Source organism: Anabrus simplex, chromosome 1, assembly GCF_040414725.1.
Source record: "Anabrus simplex isolate iqAnaSimp1 chromosome 1, ASM4041472v1, whole genome shotgun sequence".
Classification (NCBI taxonomy): domain Eukaryota; kingdom Metazoa; phylum Arthropoda; class Insecta; order Orthoptera; family Tettigoniidae; genus Anabrus; species Anabrus simplex.
In genome coordinates, this window is record NC_090265.1 from 804,480,366 (window position 1) to 804,498,290 (window position 17,925).

Genomic DNA, 17,925 nt, shown 5'->3' on the forward strand with positions numbered 1-17,925 from the left:
GGGTTGCAACTCAAAAAAGTAATGCATTTTTGAGATTTTACCATCTACTAGGTCAATCAAATATAAACCGGAATTAATTTTTACAATTTTATTGACTTCACCAACAAATATACAACGAGCACCTCACTTTTCTGTATATATTTGGCACACATTTTTCCACTGAATTGGTAACTTTTTGATTACGTCCTCGAAAAAGATGGAGAAGAAAATGTGTGCAGCCAGTTGCGTACGTACTTTCCTACCGCTGCATCATCAAGAAATCTCTTTCCTCTTCAGTTTTTCTTTCATTGGTCCAAACAAGTGATAGTCACAAGGTGACAAGCCTGGACTGTAAGGAGGATGTTCCAGAGATGTCCAATGCATTTCCTCCACTCTGTCTCGTGTTACAACAGCAGTGTATGGCCTTGCATTATCCTACAGAATAACATCTGAGATCGGTTGCCAGCGACGTTTGTTGCGATATGCAGCTTTTGTCGCGACCAAAATACGGCAGTAAACACCTTTCGTCTTAAATGGCCCAGCTGCACCTCGTTCCCGCCATTCCATGCTTGATTGTTTTGACTCCGGGATGTCATGATGAACCCAAGTTTCATCCGAAGACACCACGTGACGCAAAAATGATATCCTTCCTCCTCGTAGCGATTCAGACGCCTCTGACAAACATCCTGGCGGATTTTTCTTTGTTCCTGGGTGAGAAGACGAGTAACTCATAAAGCAAACGATTTCCAAAGGTCGAGTTCATCATTGATGATGACTTGAACACTTCCAAAGCTTGTTCCTATGAGTGAAGTAATTTCAGAAATGTTCAAGCGCCGATCTTCTTCAATAAGGTCACGTACAGCACGGATGTTCTCTGCAGTGATGCTTGTCCGCGGTCGTCCAGCATTGTCGTTAATTGCTCTTGTTTTGCTACGTCGTCAGCAAAACGAATTTTATCTATTCTCTCTCCTTGAATCTTAACACCACATCTTTGTCCTAGTTTCTCCCTTGTTTCATATAAAGCTTTATGGATGAATCCGTTGAATAGTACCAGTGAGCAAGCGACGTCGTGCGGATTTTCGCCAAAAAAAAAAAAAATCGCGCACAAAAATGGCTATGTGGGTTGGAGCATTGTCAGTCCCCACTTTGCCACATATCGGACCGTTTCAATCGAATACTCTCCCACACAAAATTCGAAATGTTGGCCTCCTGAATCCAACTGATCTGATATGTCCTGCTGAAATCCCACCAGTTGTGCCTCATAAGAAAATTTCTTTCTAAATCCATACTGGCTCCTCATGAACCAATTTTTATCATCACATATCCCTCTGATGTACTTTGCTATTAAACTCTCCAGTATTTTACAAACTATACTGGTCAGGCTGACTGGTCTGTAGTTCTCTAGTTTCCTTTTATCACCTTTTCATTTATAAATTGGTATTATTATAGATTCCTTCCATTCCTTTGGTATTACACTATTATTTATGACATAGTCAAAGAGAAATTTCAAATAAGGCACTACAGTATGTACCACCCCATTGTCTTTAATACCTCCCCAGTAATTTGATCACTTCCTGCTGCTTTTCCTTGCTGAAGCAGTCGGATTTCTCTGAAAATATCTTCATTTGTGAATGAGAAGCTTATTGTTTCCCTATGTGTCTCTCCCTCTCTACCTTCTGTTATGGTTTCCAACTCCTGACAATCTTCCCTACTAAATAGATTTGCTTTCTCAGTATCTGTTAAATAGCGTTCACCCCCTTCTCCCACCATTGTAGGAATTTGGATTCCTTTTCTTTCTTGATTCCTAATATATTGCACTCATAAGCCGATTAGCCTAATGGAAGGCATTAATTAAGTTATTAAAAATCATACATGTGAATACTGCAAAGAGCAAGGAAGAGTCTGCAGTTTCACAGAGTTCCAGCCTGAGACCTCACAAGAGGAAAATAATATCCCCAGAAACTCTTTAAAATCACGTACAGGAAATAGGGTGGCTAAAAGTTTTCTCCAATAAATGTTTACGATACCGCAAAATAAGGAACTTTCTACAGTGTTCTCACGGGAAACGGCAGAAAGGAATGCGGCGCACCTAAATTGTGTGACAAGGACAGAACGAATACCTGTCACCCCTTGACAGAATATGGTTCCAGTCAAGCCAAGGCAAGCGACAAAATTTTAACCAGTCAGAAATTCCTAAATTCAACTGACTTGTTCCAGCGGGAATATTTATCCCGTATTTCGTGATTTGGTGACGAAAGAAGTAGAAAAATATCGTGTCCTAATCTGAAAATAATATTTGGAAATTTATTTATTCGAATATGTGAGTAATTATTCTATAAATAATAAGTTATCAGTAGTATGTGGAAGAATGGTTTCATCCTTGACAATGACTGTCATGGCGGGAAAATGCCAGGGTGCGAAAGTAAATAGGCCCTACGACGCATTTCAATTTATAAATAATTCAACGATCATTTCGAATTGCGGGGTGCAGCAGATGAATCGCACCAAATTTAGAAATCGTCAGAATCCAGTTACTGAATATTAAATCAACGGGCAATTAAAAATTTAATCCAAGGTGTCGTATCACTACGCCACACCCCTCCAGTGGAACAACGTGGGTGGCGGAGCTTCTAAGATTTGCAAAACTTGTGGCGGCATTTGCCAATCCCTCAGTCTTAGTTGCAATTTCCGAGTCTACAGTCAAGTCTTCAAGTGCAGCGCAGGGTGATGGTATGTGAACCGGCTACTCATATTTTCAGTCATCACTTAGTGAGATTCATGAGTTAAATCAGCTGACGAACAGTTAGGAGAACTCTGATAATATTAGGAGATCAGGTCCTAGAAAACGTTGACTCAAATTTATACGGTCAAAATGTTGAGGATTTTATTTTCTAGAATGTTTTGTAATGAACACTTGATGTGGTAAGCTGCACAGAGAACACTGACTGAAGTATGGGACCTTTCTGAACATTTAGTTTCGCAACAGTTTCTAGCTCACATAACTTACAAACTAGTAAGTAAGCGAAGAAGGCATTACATTCTCTAGTACAATATCATTCCCTATAAGTTTACTCTGTGACTGATCAGAAAAACTTTGCAATTAAATTTGCACATTGGATAAAATTTACTTTTTCATTTGTGACATTCAAACCAAGCACTACCCGTGCTATTGTAGAGGGAGAGACCTTGTTTACCAGTGTAATGTAACGGGAGAAGTGGTAGAGGTACACTTTCTATTTCCAAGAGAGGTGAATAACATTTTAATCCCTTGTTCAAACAACGAAAGGGGCTAGCTTTGCAGACCTAGTGGGAAGGACATCAACGAGCCAGGTGACTTGTTCCTGACAATGAACGCCAACTCAATGGATGCTAATTCCGTGTATACTGTGTAAATTATATTTAAGTGTTAAAGTCAAGATTGCGCGTGTGCTGCCGAAAATCTTACGAGTGCTACGTAAAGTAATATGGATCTGAATCGTGTGTGCGAAGCGCTATATATTCCCAGCAAGATGATCAAGATGGAGTAAGACCATGTAAGGGACGCTGGCGTGGATGCAACCCACCTGCCGGCACATAAAAGGTAAAGAGCGTGTTGTATTTATCTGATATGAAATTGAGGATGACATGAATAATTCGTGGTCAAATTTAGGATAGTGATATCAGGTATTCTTGTATATATAAAGATTCACGTACCCAAGGGAGCTTATTTTTTTGTAGGAGTGAGACCACGGCAATTACATCTAACGATTCGGGATGTAAATGTCAGGGTGTCAGTAAAATTATAATAATCATTAAATAATAATCATATTTTCCTTTGAGTTTCTTGGTAATCTTGTAGGAGTTATTTTGGACAGGAGTTTTGTGTGATTAACGTATAAAATAGAAATTTTAGTTTACAGTAGGTGTTCTTGCACGGGGTATTTCACTTCTCATAATAATAATAATAATAACAATAATAATAATAATAATAATAACCAGTATAATAATAATAATATTTGATTTTTGTGGATGTTGCCGAGTTATTTTAAAGTCAGCTGACGTGAATTTAAAGCGTATCTGAGTTATTGTTATCTATTGTGATCACAGTTTGATTTCCAGTCTTGGACTTTCTTTCCTTTGTTTTGGTGGTTTAAGTTGTTAATTGCACGATATTTATTTATTCGTGGGAACGCAATTTCGAATTTTCGACAGTTGAGCGTGGCATGCAATCTTGTTTATGATGTTCAATTTTAGAAGTAGGAATCGTTGCCAGCCGGCTCTCGAATTCACAGCAGCTTGTGAATATGAAATGAAAGATCGAGGTAACCGAATATAAAAATGCAGTAATGTCACCGATGATAATAATGGTAAAATGGAAAATATAATTTTGTGGACCATGTCGTATAATAATGTCGTATTTTTGAATATGAGAACGACACGATGAATTAGTGAAGTTATTGAGCCTGCGTGTTAAATGAGCAGGGCTTTGTTGACAAATGAGATAAATGTTACGTTGAGAGTAATGAGATAAATACGTTGAGAGTAATGAAATAAATATGAGAATTGTATGATAATCAATTTGAATGATAGAGATAAATATACGACAGTACATGTGATAATTATAGGTGGAAGATTTAAGTACGCAAATATCTTTCCAGGGAGGACATAACACTCGGGGATATTCAAGTAATAGGCCGAGTGGAGCCATGAAACGGAGCAAGCTTGCAATGCATAATTTTAAAAGTTAATTTGTAATTATGATGACGCGTATTTCCCATTTATTCAAATTCGAGAATATCGGTTTCAGACATTTACGTCCTATGATTTGGGATTGCCGCCAAATTCAACTCAGTTGTAGCTGAGATTTATTTTTGATAACGATGTTTTTCACTATTAAATTTCCGAAATTTTGTTAGTATTGATAGGCAGTGATCACGTAATTTTTGTGAATAATTGTTCCTTTCTTTTCTTTCCTTTTGATATTTTTATCTGCCGTATTTTATAGTGTATTGGACGAGGGTACGTGCATCTGATTTGTATATGTTTGATTTAAGTGTAGGAGTAGTTAGTTTTATTTTGCATGTGATTTCTTCTTTTGTTTGGAGCATTGGTTTCTCCAGTACTGTGTATATTTTATGTAAATACTAATTAATTAATTTATTAATACGTTATTTAATTCCATTTAACTGAATTTACAGTTTAAATGTAAGTCATCGGATATTTTCTGTGTATGACAAGTCTTGGCGGACTATTGGTTCGTTTCATTTGAGTGTCAATGGACATTGGAGTCAGTAGTTCGATGGTGATGATTGCTATTTCAATTTGTGACCTTCAGTTAAGTTATGAAATATAAATTTTGATTTTTAATATAATTTAGTTTTGTTACTTTCAGCTACTTTCATTATTTTCATTCCATTTTATTTCGATTCATTTTAATTGCCGTTTGTTTTCCTTTTTTTTGCCAATTTTATTAATAAATTTTTCGTTCATTTAAATTCAATTCAGTCTTTTGGGTACCGTTATTTGTAGTTAGTTGTCCCGCCGACTTTTTTACTTCCTCACCTCTCATTTTGTGTGGCCCGACGAACTCGAAGAAAGCTGAGGGACGGTACCACGACCAGGAGATGGAGTCTACGTTAGTGGTACGTGGTACGCCTTTATTTGCAGGAGCAGCCGGTGCAACATTCGAGCAAGAGGTGTACCCCCACACATGCCTTGAAAGGAGCACAGGGGCCTGGGTGAGGTGTAAAAACATTGGCGCCCAACGTGGGGCCAGTTTATCTTTCCTCGGGGACTTAGCACTTAATGTTAGATTTATTTTTGTACCCAGACTGAAAACCATGAACACGCGTTTATAAACTGTTAATAATTGTGAACACTGTTGTAGTACTGTTTGACATGTAGTGGTGCTATTTATTGATAATATTTATAGTATAATTTACTAGCCAAGATGAACTCATAACCAGTCACAATGAACTATCGAATAAGGTAGAACGAGCCAGATTGCACTAATGAAGTCACAGATGACGTAAAAGCGATACGAGAGCAGGTCACCTTAGAGCTTAGGCAGTGCGAGGAAATACTTGAGGCAAAGTTTATTAAGAGTCCGGTTGAGCTGAAAAAGGAATTACAGGACAACCAGAACAGACTGATGGTGGCGTGTATTACAGATAGACAGGAAGCAATGTAGGAAATTAAAAAGTTAGCTGATGTACAGTCAAAAATATAGGAGCAGCTTGATAATAAATATGCTCCTTTTAGGCAAAGTATGAAGGAAACTGTTCCCATGATACAGGATCAAGGAAAAGATCTAGCTAGAAGCATGATAATGCTAGAGGAGAGGATAGATGGAATCGAAGACCACACAAGAAAAGAAATTACCAAAGTAGGTGGGCAAATTGAAGAAAATCAGGAGAAAATGAGCAAGGAGGTTTCAACCTTAAAGACAGAAACGCAAACACTTACTCATGACGTCACCAATAAACTTGCTGAATTATCGGAGAAGATATTAGAGACGGAAAATGATATAGTACTCAATGATCAGTCGATACGGCAGGAGTTCAATAAGGTCATTGATAGAAAATTCAAGTGATTTTTATATCTCAGCCCTTCGCCACCCCGCCCCCAAGGGTTCCTTGGGTGTCCTACCCCCACGCGGTTTGTCTCCTGATACTAAAATTTCGAAGTGTACAATTCACCTCGGCGAAATCGAAAACTATGTATTCGACGCTACTTTCGATTAATTTTATATATCACTCCCCCCTCGCCCCCGATCCCAAAGGGGGATGAACTTCGACTTATAAAATAACCGGAGTCTCACTAATCATCTCAGCGACCCCGACAACTATGGATTCGACACTATTTTCGATTACTTTTATATATCATTCTCCCATCTCCCCCACTACGATGGGGGCTGAAATTGGACTTTAAGAAATTCCGGAGTGTCACTATTCATCTCAGCGACCCCGAAGATTACGTATTCGACAGTATTTTCTTTTATTTCTATATATCACTCCCCCATCCTCCCCCCAACGAAGAGGGCTGAACTTGGACATTAAAAATTTCCGGAGTGTTGCTATTAATTTCAGCGAGCCCGAAAAGTATTGATTCGACACTACTTTTCATGATATATTATATGTATCACCTCGCCCCACCCCGCCCCTAAGCGTTCCTGGGGTGTCCTACCCCACGTGGTTTGTCTCCTGCTTTTGTATCCATCTCTTAGCACAGGTGGGAGTAAAGTGTAGCTTCCACCGAAGTCCCAGTCTCATCCATGGCTGTGACAATATGGAAGCTGCTGGGGTATGGGTGGTGCTGAGTAATGACATTCAGAGCACGACTAGTGCATCTGAGTGTTATGAAAGGTGTTGCTCATAGGGTCAGTCGTGCTGCAATAACACTTTCTGACTCAGTGAGGAAAGCAATGGTAAACTACCTCACTCCTCGTCTTGCCTAGTACGCCTCATTTTGGTGCTGCCACTGGTTTTTTCGGTTTCTTTATAAGCGCATAACCTTTGGTGGTGCTATTTGAGGATCCAACCAGCCTCTGGGCTGATGACCTAACAGACAGACACTAAAAATCCGAAGCGTACAATTCACCTCGGCGACTCCCAAAAATATATATTCGACACTATTTTCGATTAATTTTATATATCACTCTCCCTTCGCTCCCACCCCGAATGGGGATGAACTTATAAAATATCTGGAGTCTCACTATTCATCTCTGCGACCCCGACAACTATGGAGTCGACACTCTTTTAGATTATTTTCATATATCACTCTCCCATCGCCCCCTACCACGAAGGGGGCTGAACGTGGACTTAAAAAAATTCCGGAATGTGACTATTCATCTCAGCGACCGCGAAAAGTATGGATTCAACACTGCTTTTGATGATTTTTGTATCTTAGACCCTTGCCCCCCTGCCCCTAAAGTTTCTTGTGGTGTATTACCCCCACGTGGTTTGTCTCCTGATACTAAAACTCCGGATTGTCACTATTCATCCCAGCGACCACGAAAAGTATGGATTCGACACTATTTTCGTTAATTTGTATATCTGACACCTCACCTCCTCCCGCCCCTAAGGGTCCCTGTGCTGTCTTACCCCCACGTGGTTTATCCCCTGAAACTAAAAATCCCAAGTGTACAATTCACCTCGGCGACCCCGAAAACTGTGTATTCGACACTATTTTCGTTTATTTTTATATATCACTCCACCCTCACTCCCCAAAGGGGGCTGAATTTGGACTTCATAAAACCAGGAGTATGGATTCGACACTATTTTCGTTAATTTGTATATCTGACCCCCCTGCCCCCCGCCCCTAAGGTTTCCTGGGCTGTCTTATCCCCACGTGGTTTGTCTCCTGATACTAAAAATCCGGAGTGTACAATTCACCTCGACGACCCCGAAAACTATGTATTCGACACTATTTTCCTTTAATTTTATATATCAGTTCCCCCTCGCCCCTCACTCAAATGGGAGCCGAAATTTGACTTTTTAAATATCGGGAGTGTCACTATTCACCTCAGCGACCCCCAAAACTATGGATTCGACACTATTTTCGATTATTTTTACCTGACCCCCTAACCCCCCACCCCCAAGGGGGCTAGAGGTGGCTTACCCCCACAGTGCTCGTCTCCAGATAGCAAAGAATAAGTTTCAAAATTTGATTGAAATAGCACCAGTGGTTTAGGAGGAGGTGTGTCATTTACACACATACATCCATCATCAGTCCCCCCACGCCCCCACCCAAATGGGAGCAGAAATTTGACTTAAAAAAAATCGGGAGTGTCACTTTTCACCTCAGCGACCCCAGAAACTACGGATTCGGCACTATTTTCGATTGTTGTTTACCTGACCCCCTAACCCCCACTCCAAAGGGCTAGAGGTTGCTTACCCCCACAGTGTTCGTCTCCGGATAGCAAATAATAAGTGTTCAAAATTTGATTGAAATTGCTCCAGTGGTTTAGGAGGAGATGTGTCATTTACAAACATACAAACATTCACTTTTATATATATAGAAGTATAGATTAGAATATACCAACATCAGCATCTAACCTCAATTTTGTTCCTCGCATACCAGTAACATTATTATTACAACTACTACCATAGTTTACAGGTTCTTGGATACTGTTTTCATTTCTTCGGAAACCCTTCCCTCTTCTTCCACGTCCTGATTTCCTCTTTTATAAGTCGAATTTATTTTCGTCATGATAGTACATTTTTTACTTTTCTTCTTCACAGACTGAAACATAAAAAAACAAAGGAAATTCAATAAACAAACGTTGAGTGAAGGTGGCAGGTCTGACAACATACTTGCCGCCTACTGCTATTAAAACTGAAGAAAGGGCCGTGACAAGAAATACCAGGTGGGTATTTAATCGCAGTTTCGAAGCCTCTTAATTATGTTGCATTGCAAATTATCTCTGTGATATACAAATAAACTTTTTCCTGTACCAAAAACAGCAAAAATCTGACAAATTATATTGTTGACTCAGTCGACCATACAGAGATTTCCACTAAAGCTTTCTCACCTACTGTAATGCCAAAAAAAAAAACATTTACTAACATGATGCTGATGAGTACATTGGTTTAAGTGGAAATTCAACTGGCAATCTTCCTTACTTCCCTAAGCTGAGAAACATTCAATACAACGCAGTCATCTGTAACTCCGAGCTTCCACTCCTACCCTGAAGATGAAGGCGGGCCCCTTAGACGGTGATGCCGTGTCTCAGGCCAGGAGATTTATGGTGGTGATGGAGATATATAGTGAAGGTGAAGGTCAGGGGGTTGGCATCCGTGGCCTATACTAGGAACTGATTCGGCATTCGTCTTAGTTCCAGAAAAAGACACACCAACGTTTCCAAATGACTTCAAATCCAGTGGAGGTAACCTACAGAAGGAGAAAACCAACCGAAAGTCAAGATCGCCAAAAATTCATCTCTGCGCAGGGAGTCAAGGGTGGGGTATGGCAGAAGGCATCAAGGGTGAGCTGCAGAATCAAGAAACTGAGGTTTTAGGACTAATGAAACCAGGTGCCAAAACTTAAGACGTCCTTTCGAGTTGTGATACTGTGTTTGAGAAGGACAATTATGTGGTGAATGTGAGTGGTACAAATGACATTGCTGCAAATGAAGGTGAGGAACTAATTACGACCCTCAGAGGTAAGATTTCAAAACTATGTCACTCAAAAGTAATTGTAGTTAATGTGCCACCCAGGTATGACCATTTAGAGGACTCGTGTGTGAACAAAGAGATTATGTAAGGGTTTTAGAAATGTCTATGTAGTAGATGCTTTAGGTCTTGGCAGGCAAATGTTCACTAGGCATCGGTTACACCTCAATGGTAATGGAAAAGCAACTCTCTGTAGACAAATTGCTACAATTATCAACAGAGATTTGCAAACTAATCTGTACTTAAGAAAACCCATACCACTAAAGTGGCACATACAGGGAAACTTGCCAGAAAACCCAGATCCTTAAATACAGATCTATGTACAAGGATCTTGGTTCCAGGAAAGTTCTCAACTCATGAGTCAAACTTAACCCAATTGCAACAGTCAAGTTTTAGGGAGGAAGGGGTTCTGAGATTGCTCTTGGTAAACTGTCAGAGTATAGTAAATAAACAATTAAAATTCCGTACATTGATGGAATCTTATGAGACTGATTTGGTGATAGGAGTGGAATCATGGTTGAGAGAAGGGGTGGGTAATAGAGAAGTATTTCCAGAATGATACACAGTCTATCGTAGAGACCGAGGAGATAAAGAGGGAGGGGAGTGTTTATTCTGGTGAAGGAAACTTATTGTTCACATGAATGGTTTACTGATGAAAGGGATGAAATATTAGGGATAAAATTAGTTTGTGATAATATGAAGGAGGTGGGAGTTATGGGAATATATAGACCTAGAAGAGAGGAAAGAAACATGGAAATATTTGAGAAAAAAGTAGATTATACTCATAAAAACGAAAATGATATGGTAATAATTGGGGGAGATCTGGACTTGCCTGGAGTTGAATGGAATGGAGCTGCAAGTGAAGCCCATGAACAGAAACTGGCAAATAAGTTAATTTGGGAGGGAGGATTTACACAAGTAGTACAAGAACCGACTCACCTCAATAACTTGCTAGATGTATTCTTGGTTAAACTATGGGAAATTGTTGATAAAACTGAGGTAATTGAAGGAATAGGTGACCATAAGACTGTAATAATGGATGTAGGACTCGTACCAAAAATGTTTAATAAGAGGGTCACACAAGACAAGAAATTATACAGAAAAACTAAAGTTGATGAATTTGGGACAACCTTAAATCACAATTCAGTTGTTGGATAAGTGAAGGGAATAATGTGGATACACTTTGTGCTAAATTTAAAGGAATCATTTGAAAAGGAGAGAAGATATTTGTACCCGTTAAGGTGGGAAAAATGACCTCAGACCCTGTTTATTATACATGGGAAATAAGAAATTTGAAAAGAAAATGTAGAAGAGTAATCAGAAAAATCAAAGTGGGTAGGGAGAATAGAGAAACTAGAAAACAGCTAATGAGGGAACTGAATAGAGTGGAAAAGGAAACAAAAGAGAATTATATGAATGGCATAGTTCAAGAGGGTAATGACCGCAAATTGAAATGGAAAAAGCTGTATTCATATTGTGCCATTTTCAAGGCAAGTGTGGCGGTACACCTCTTGCTCGACTGTTGCTCCGGCTGCTTCTGCAAATAAAGACATTTAAATATATGTACCGCTCACGTAGACTCCATCTCCTGGTCGTGGTACCGTCCCTCAGCTTTCCTCGAGTTGGTCGGGCCGCACAAAATGAGGGGTGAGGAAGTAAAAAAGTCGGCGGGTCAACTAACTACAAATAACGGTACCCAAAAGACTGAATTGAATTTAAATGAAAGAAAAATTTATTAATAAAATTAGCAAAAAAGAAAACAAACGGTATTAAAATGAATCGAAATAAAAAGAAATGAAATTAATGAAAGTAGCTGAAAGTAACAAAACTAAATTATATTAAAAATCAAAATTTATCTTTCATAACTTAACTGAAGGTCACAAATTGAAATGGCAATCATCACTATCGAACTACTGACTCCAATGTCCATTGACACTCAAATGAAACGAACCTATAGTACGCCAAGACTTGCCATACACAGAAAATATCCGATGACTTACATTTCAACTGTAAATTCAGTTAAATGGGATTTTAATAACTTATTAACCGAGCTCGATAGCTGCAGTCGCTTAAGTGCGGCCAGTATCCAGTATTCGGGAGATAGTAGGTTCGAACCCCACTGTCGGCAGCCCTGAAAATGGTTTTCCGTGGTTTCCCATTTTCACACCAGGCAAATGCTGGGGCTGTACCTTAATTAAGGCCACGGCCGCTTCCTTCCCACTCCTAGCCCTTTCCTGTCCCATCGTCGCCGTAAGGCCTATCTGTGTCGGCGCGACGTAAAACAACTAGAAAAAAATAACTTATTAATTATTTATTAATTAAATAATTCAATATTCTCAAATAAAAAAATAGGTGCCTTGAATTTATGGTTACAACTCCTAATTTACTTGCCAATTTCTCACTGCAATATCAATGTTTTGTGAACAAAATAAGTGGAAAAGACAAGAAAATCCATGTACACTTCCCGTTCTGCCGAATAATATCTCCTTAATATTTATTAACTTTGCCACAACAAAGAAAATTAACTGGTGGTTAAACCAAGAAAAACTATCAAGAACACAAATATTTATTCTGAACACATCAATTCTTATGACATATGTTTACCTCCTGTGATAGTTTTTGGACATTCTAAATAAATAAATTAGGCCAAATGCCCCAATTATTACGCTTATCAAATGAAATCGCCTCTTCACAAATTTAATTTACTTTTCACTGCCGCTGTCTACACTCGTGCTGAGAAATAACCCAACTGTGTTGTTCTACCGTTAATGGAGGCAGATTATATCTTAATTTTATAATTTGCGGCGTTTATTACATAACCCTTTTCCAGAGGTCGATTCATTTGCATAATTACATAATAGTGGTGGTGTCCAATTTCATTTGTTGGTTACGTTGCCTTTATGTCTTCGTAAAGAACTTGTTTAGGTTGATTCTAACTATGAATAACACGTGGTCCCATTAACTTAATACCTAAAAATAGTATTTACATAAAATATACACAGTACTGGAGAAACAAATGCTCCAAACAAAAGAAGAAATCAAATGCAAAATAAACTAACTACTCCTACATTTAAAACAAACAAACACAAATCAGATTCACGTACCTTCGGCCACTACACTATAAAATACGGCAGCTAAAAATACCTAAAGGAAAGAAAAGAAAGGAACAATTATTCACAAAAATAACGTGATCACTGTCTATCAAAATTAACTAAGTTTCGGAAATTTAATAATGCAAAACATCGCTATCAAAAATAAATCTCAGCTACAACTGAGTTGAATTTGGCGGCAATCCCAAATCATAGGACGTAAATGTCTGAAACCTACATTCTCGAATTTGAATAAATGGGAAATACGCGTCACCATAATCACAAATTAACTTTTAAAATTATGCATTGCAAGCTTGCTCCGTTTCATGGCTCAACTCGGCCTATTACTTGAATATCTCCAAGTGTTATGTCCTCCCTGGAAAGATATTCGCGTGCTTAAATCTTCCGCCTATAATTATCACATGTACTGTCGTATATTTAACTCTATCATTCAAATTGATTATCATTCAATTCTCATGTTTATTTCATTACTATCAACGTATTTATCTCATTACTCTCAACGTAGCATTTATCTCATTTGTCAACAAAGCCCTGCTCATTTAACACGCAGGCTCAATAACTTCACTAATTCATCGTGACGTTCTCATGTTCATAAATACGACATTATTATACGACATGGTCCACAAAATTCTATTTTCCATTTCACCATTATTATCATCGGAGACATTACTGCATTTTTATATTCGGTTACCTCGATCTTTCATTTCATATTCACAAGCTGCTATGAATTCGAGAGCCGGCTGGCAACGATTCCAACTTCTAAAATTGAACATCATAAACAAGATTGCCTGCCACACTCAACTGTCGAAAATTCGAAATTGCGTACCCGCGAATAAATAAATATCTTGCAATTACCAACTTAAACCACCAAAACAAAGGAAAAAAAGTCCAAGACAGGATATGAAACTGTATCACAATAGATAACAATAACTGAGATACGCTGTAAATTCACGTCAGCTGACTTTAAAATAACTCGGCAACATCCACAAAAATCAAATATTATTATTATTATACTGGTTACTATTATTATTATTATTATTATTATTATTATGAGAAGTGAAATTCCTCCTGCAAGAAACACCTACTGTATACTAAAATTTATATTTTAAACGTTAATCACACGAAACTCCTGTCCAAAATAACTCCAGCAAGATTACCGAGAAACTCAAAGGAAAATATGATTATTATTTAATGATTATTATGATTTTACTGACACCCTGACATTTACATCCCGAATCGTTAGATGTAATTGCCGTGGTCTCACTCCTACAAAAAAAATAAGCTCCCTTGTGTACTTGAATTTATATATATACAAGAATACCTGATATCACTAACCTAAATTTGACCACGAATTATTCATGTTATCCTCAATTACATATCAGAAAAATACAACATGCTCTTTACCTTTTATGTGCCGGCAGGTGGGTTGCATCCACGCCAGCCTCCCTTACATGGTCTTACTCCATCTTGATCATCTTGCTGGGAATGTATAGCACTTCGCACACACGATTCGGATCCATATTACTTTACGTAGCACAATCTTGAATTTAACACTTAAATATAATTTACATAGTATACACGGAATTAGCATCCATTGAGTTGGCGTTCATTGTCAGGAACAAGTCACCTGGCTCGTTGATGTCCTTCCCACTAGGTCTGCAAAGCTAGCCCCTTTCGTTGTTTGAACAAGGGATTAAAATGTTATTCACCTCTCTTGGAAATAGAAAGTGTACCTCTACCACTTCTCCCGTTACATTACACTGGTAAACAAGGTCTCTCCCCCTACAATAGCACGGGTAGTGCTTGGTTTGAACGTCACAAATGAAATAGTAAATTTTATCCAATGTGCAAATTTAATTGCAAAGTTTTTCTGATCAGTCACAGAGTAAAATTATATGGAATGATATTGTCCTAGAGAATGTAATGCCTTCTTCGCTCAGTTACTAGTGTGTGAGTTATGTGAGCTAGAAACTGTTGCGAAACTAAATGTTCAGAAAGGTCCCATAGTTCAGTCAGTGTTCTCTGTGCAGCTTACCACATCAAGTGTTCATTATAAAACATTCTATGAAATAAAATCCTCAACATTTGACCGTATAAATTAGGGTCAACGTTTTCTACGACCTGATCTCCTAATATTATCAGAGTTCTCCTAACTGTTCGTCAGCTGATTTAACTCATGAATCTCACTAAGTGATGACTAAGAATATGAGTAGCCGGTTCACATACCATCACCCTGCGCTGCACTTGAAGACTTGACTGTAGAGTCGGAAATTGCAACTAAGACTGAGGGATTGGCAAATGCCGCCACTAGTCTTGTAAATCTTAGAAGCTCCGCCACCCACGTAGTTCCACAGGAGGGGTGTGGCGTAGTAATACGACACCTTGGATTAAATTTTTAATTGCCCGTAGATTTAATATTCAGTAACTGGATTCTGACGATTTCTAAATTTGGTGCGATTCATCTGCTGCACTCCGCAATACGAAATGATCGTTGCATTATTTATAAATTGAAATGCGTCGGAGGGCCTATTTACTTTCGCACCCATGCATTTTCCCTCTATGACCGTCATTGTCATTGATGAAACCATTCTTCCACATACTACTGATAACTTAATATTTATAGAATAATTACTCACATATTCGAATAAATAAATTTCCAAATATTATTTCCAGTTTAGCACACGATATTTTTCTACTTTTTTCGTCACCAAATCACGAAATACTGGATAAATATTCCCGCTGGAACAAGTCAGTTGAATTTAGGAATTTCTGACTGGTTGAAATTTTGCCGCTTGCCTTGGCTTGGGTGGAATCATATTCTGTCAAGTTGTGACAGGTATTCGTTCTGTCCTTGTCGCACAATTTAGGAGCGCCGCATTCCTTTCTGCCGTTTCCCGTGAGAACACTGTAGAAAGTTCCTTATTTTGCGGTATCGTAAACATTTATTGGAGAAAATTTTAGCCACCCTATTTCCTGTACGTGATTTTAAAGAGTTTCTGGGGATATTATTTTCCTCTTGTGAGGTCTCAGCCTGGAACTCTGTGAAACTGCAGACTCTTCCTTGCTCTTTGCAGTATTCACATGTATGATTTTTAATAATTTAATTAATGCCTTCCATTAGGCTAATCGGCTTATTGGTGCAATGCCCCCCTTACCACATTAGAATACTTGCACAATAGTAGAAGATTTCTCTCAATTCACCTTATGATTTGAATATTTGCATCCATAAGCGATCATATATGATACATTTGTGTTTGTTTACATGGCATATTTCTGTTGCTGTTTCAATTTCTGTCTAATTTCTTCTTCCAATTTCCTGCTTTCTGTCAGTAAATCATCTGCCCTGCGTTGCATGATTTCCATATCTCGGTTGCCTCCTGCTCGCATTCTGGACATCCCCTTTCTGTTCGTAGATCTATCTTCTTCCAGCGTACATTTTCTTCTGTCTGCGTAGTCGGTGTTTCCTGGTCATCTTCTTCTGTTTCGGTACATGGGTCGTCTTCTTCATCTTCTTCTGTCCCTGGGTCTTCTTCGGCAGTTTAGCCATCTTTTTTTTTCAAACCAATTGACTTGAGCTACGTCTGGTGGTAATCTATAAAGCTGAAGGTTGATTGCGTTCATTATCATCTCGTTGTCTCCGTCCAGACTTCTGATTTTGTAAGCATTATTCTGCATATCTTGAATAATGCGATAGGGACCGATGTACAATCGTGCAAACTTTGTATAATACTTTCTATCAGGATCAGAGATACCCGGACGTGGGATTAATACGATTTCGCCTACCCTTAATGGCCTGTGGAATTTCTTCCTTCGAACTCATCTTAATCTACGGTCAGCTTGCGGTCTCAAGTGTTCCGCTACCTGCTGTGTGCATACTTCAGGGGACAGCCTAGGCTCGGGCGGACAATTAAGAACTGGATGCCAAATCCTTGCTGGTTGTATATTGTTGTGAACTAGTGCTGGAATTTTTGAGGTGGCTTCGTGGACTGTATTATTAATGCAATCAGTTATTACAGGGAGAATATCTACCCATCGCCAATGTTGCTCTGGAATATAAATTCGGTTAAATTTTGCAATGGACTTCATTACCCTCTCTGCCGGGTTCGATTCTGGGTGGCGTGTTGAGCTTAAGACATGTTTAATTCCTAACTGCTGGAGACCTGTTTTGAACTGCGCCGATGTAAACTGCGTTCCGTGGTCTGTGAATAATTTCTCTGGTTTTTCCCATAGCCGGAATTATTTCTCTATTGAGGCATCTTAAAACTGACCTGGTGTTAGCTTTCTGCATTGGAAAGAGGTTCATAAATTTTGAGAACACATCGATAGTAAGCAATATGAATTGATTACCTCTCCGTGATTTCGGGATTTTTCCATAGATGTCCATGGCGAATAGCTCGCGGGGTTTTGATGGTAGAATTGTAATTGGCTTCTGTCTGACGAGGTATGAGTTCGACTTCACACGCTGACAGGTGTCGCACGTAATGATTGCGTATCTGACGGTCTTCCTCAAGTCTTTCCATATGAATGTTTCCTGAATCGTGGCAACTGTCTTGTCGATACCTCCGTGACCAATAATACGGTGTACATGCCATATTAATTCAGTTTGCCGCTCTTTGGGAATTACAACCTTTAGTTTCGTATGGTTCTGGTCCGCATATTTCAATAATTGATTATTTAGAAATCTC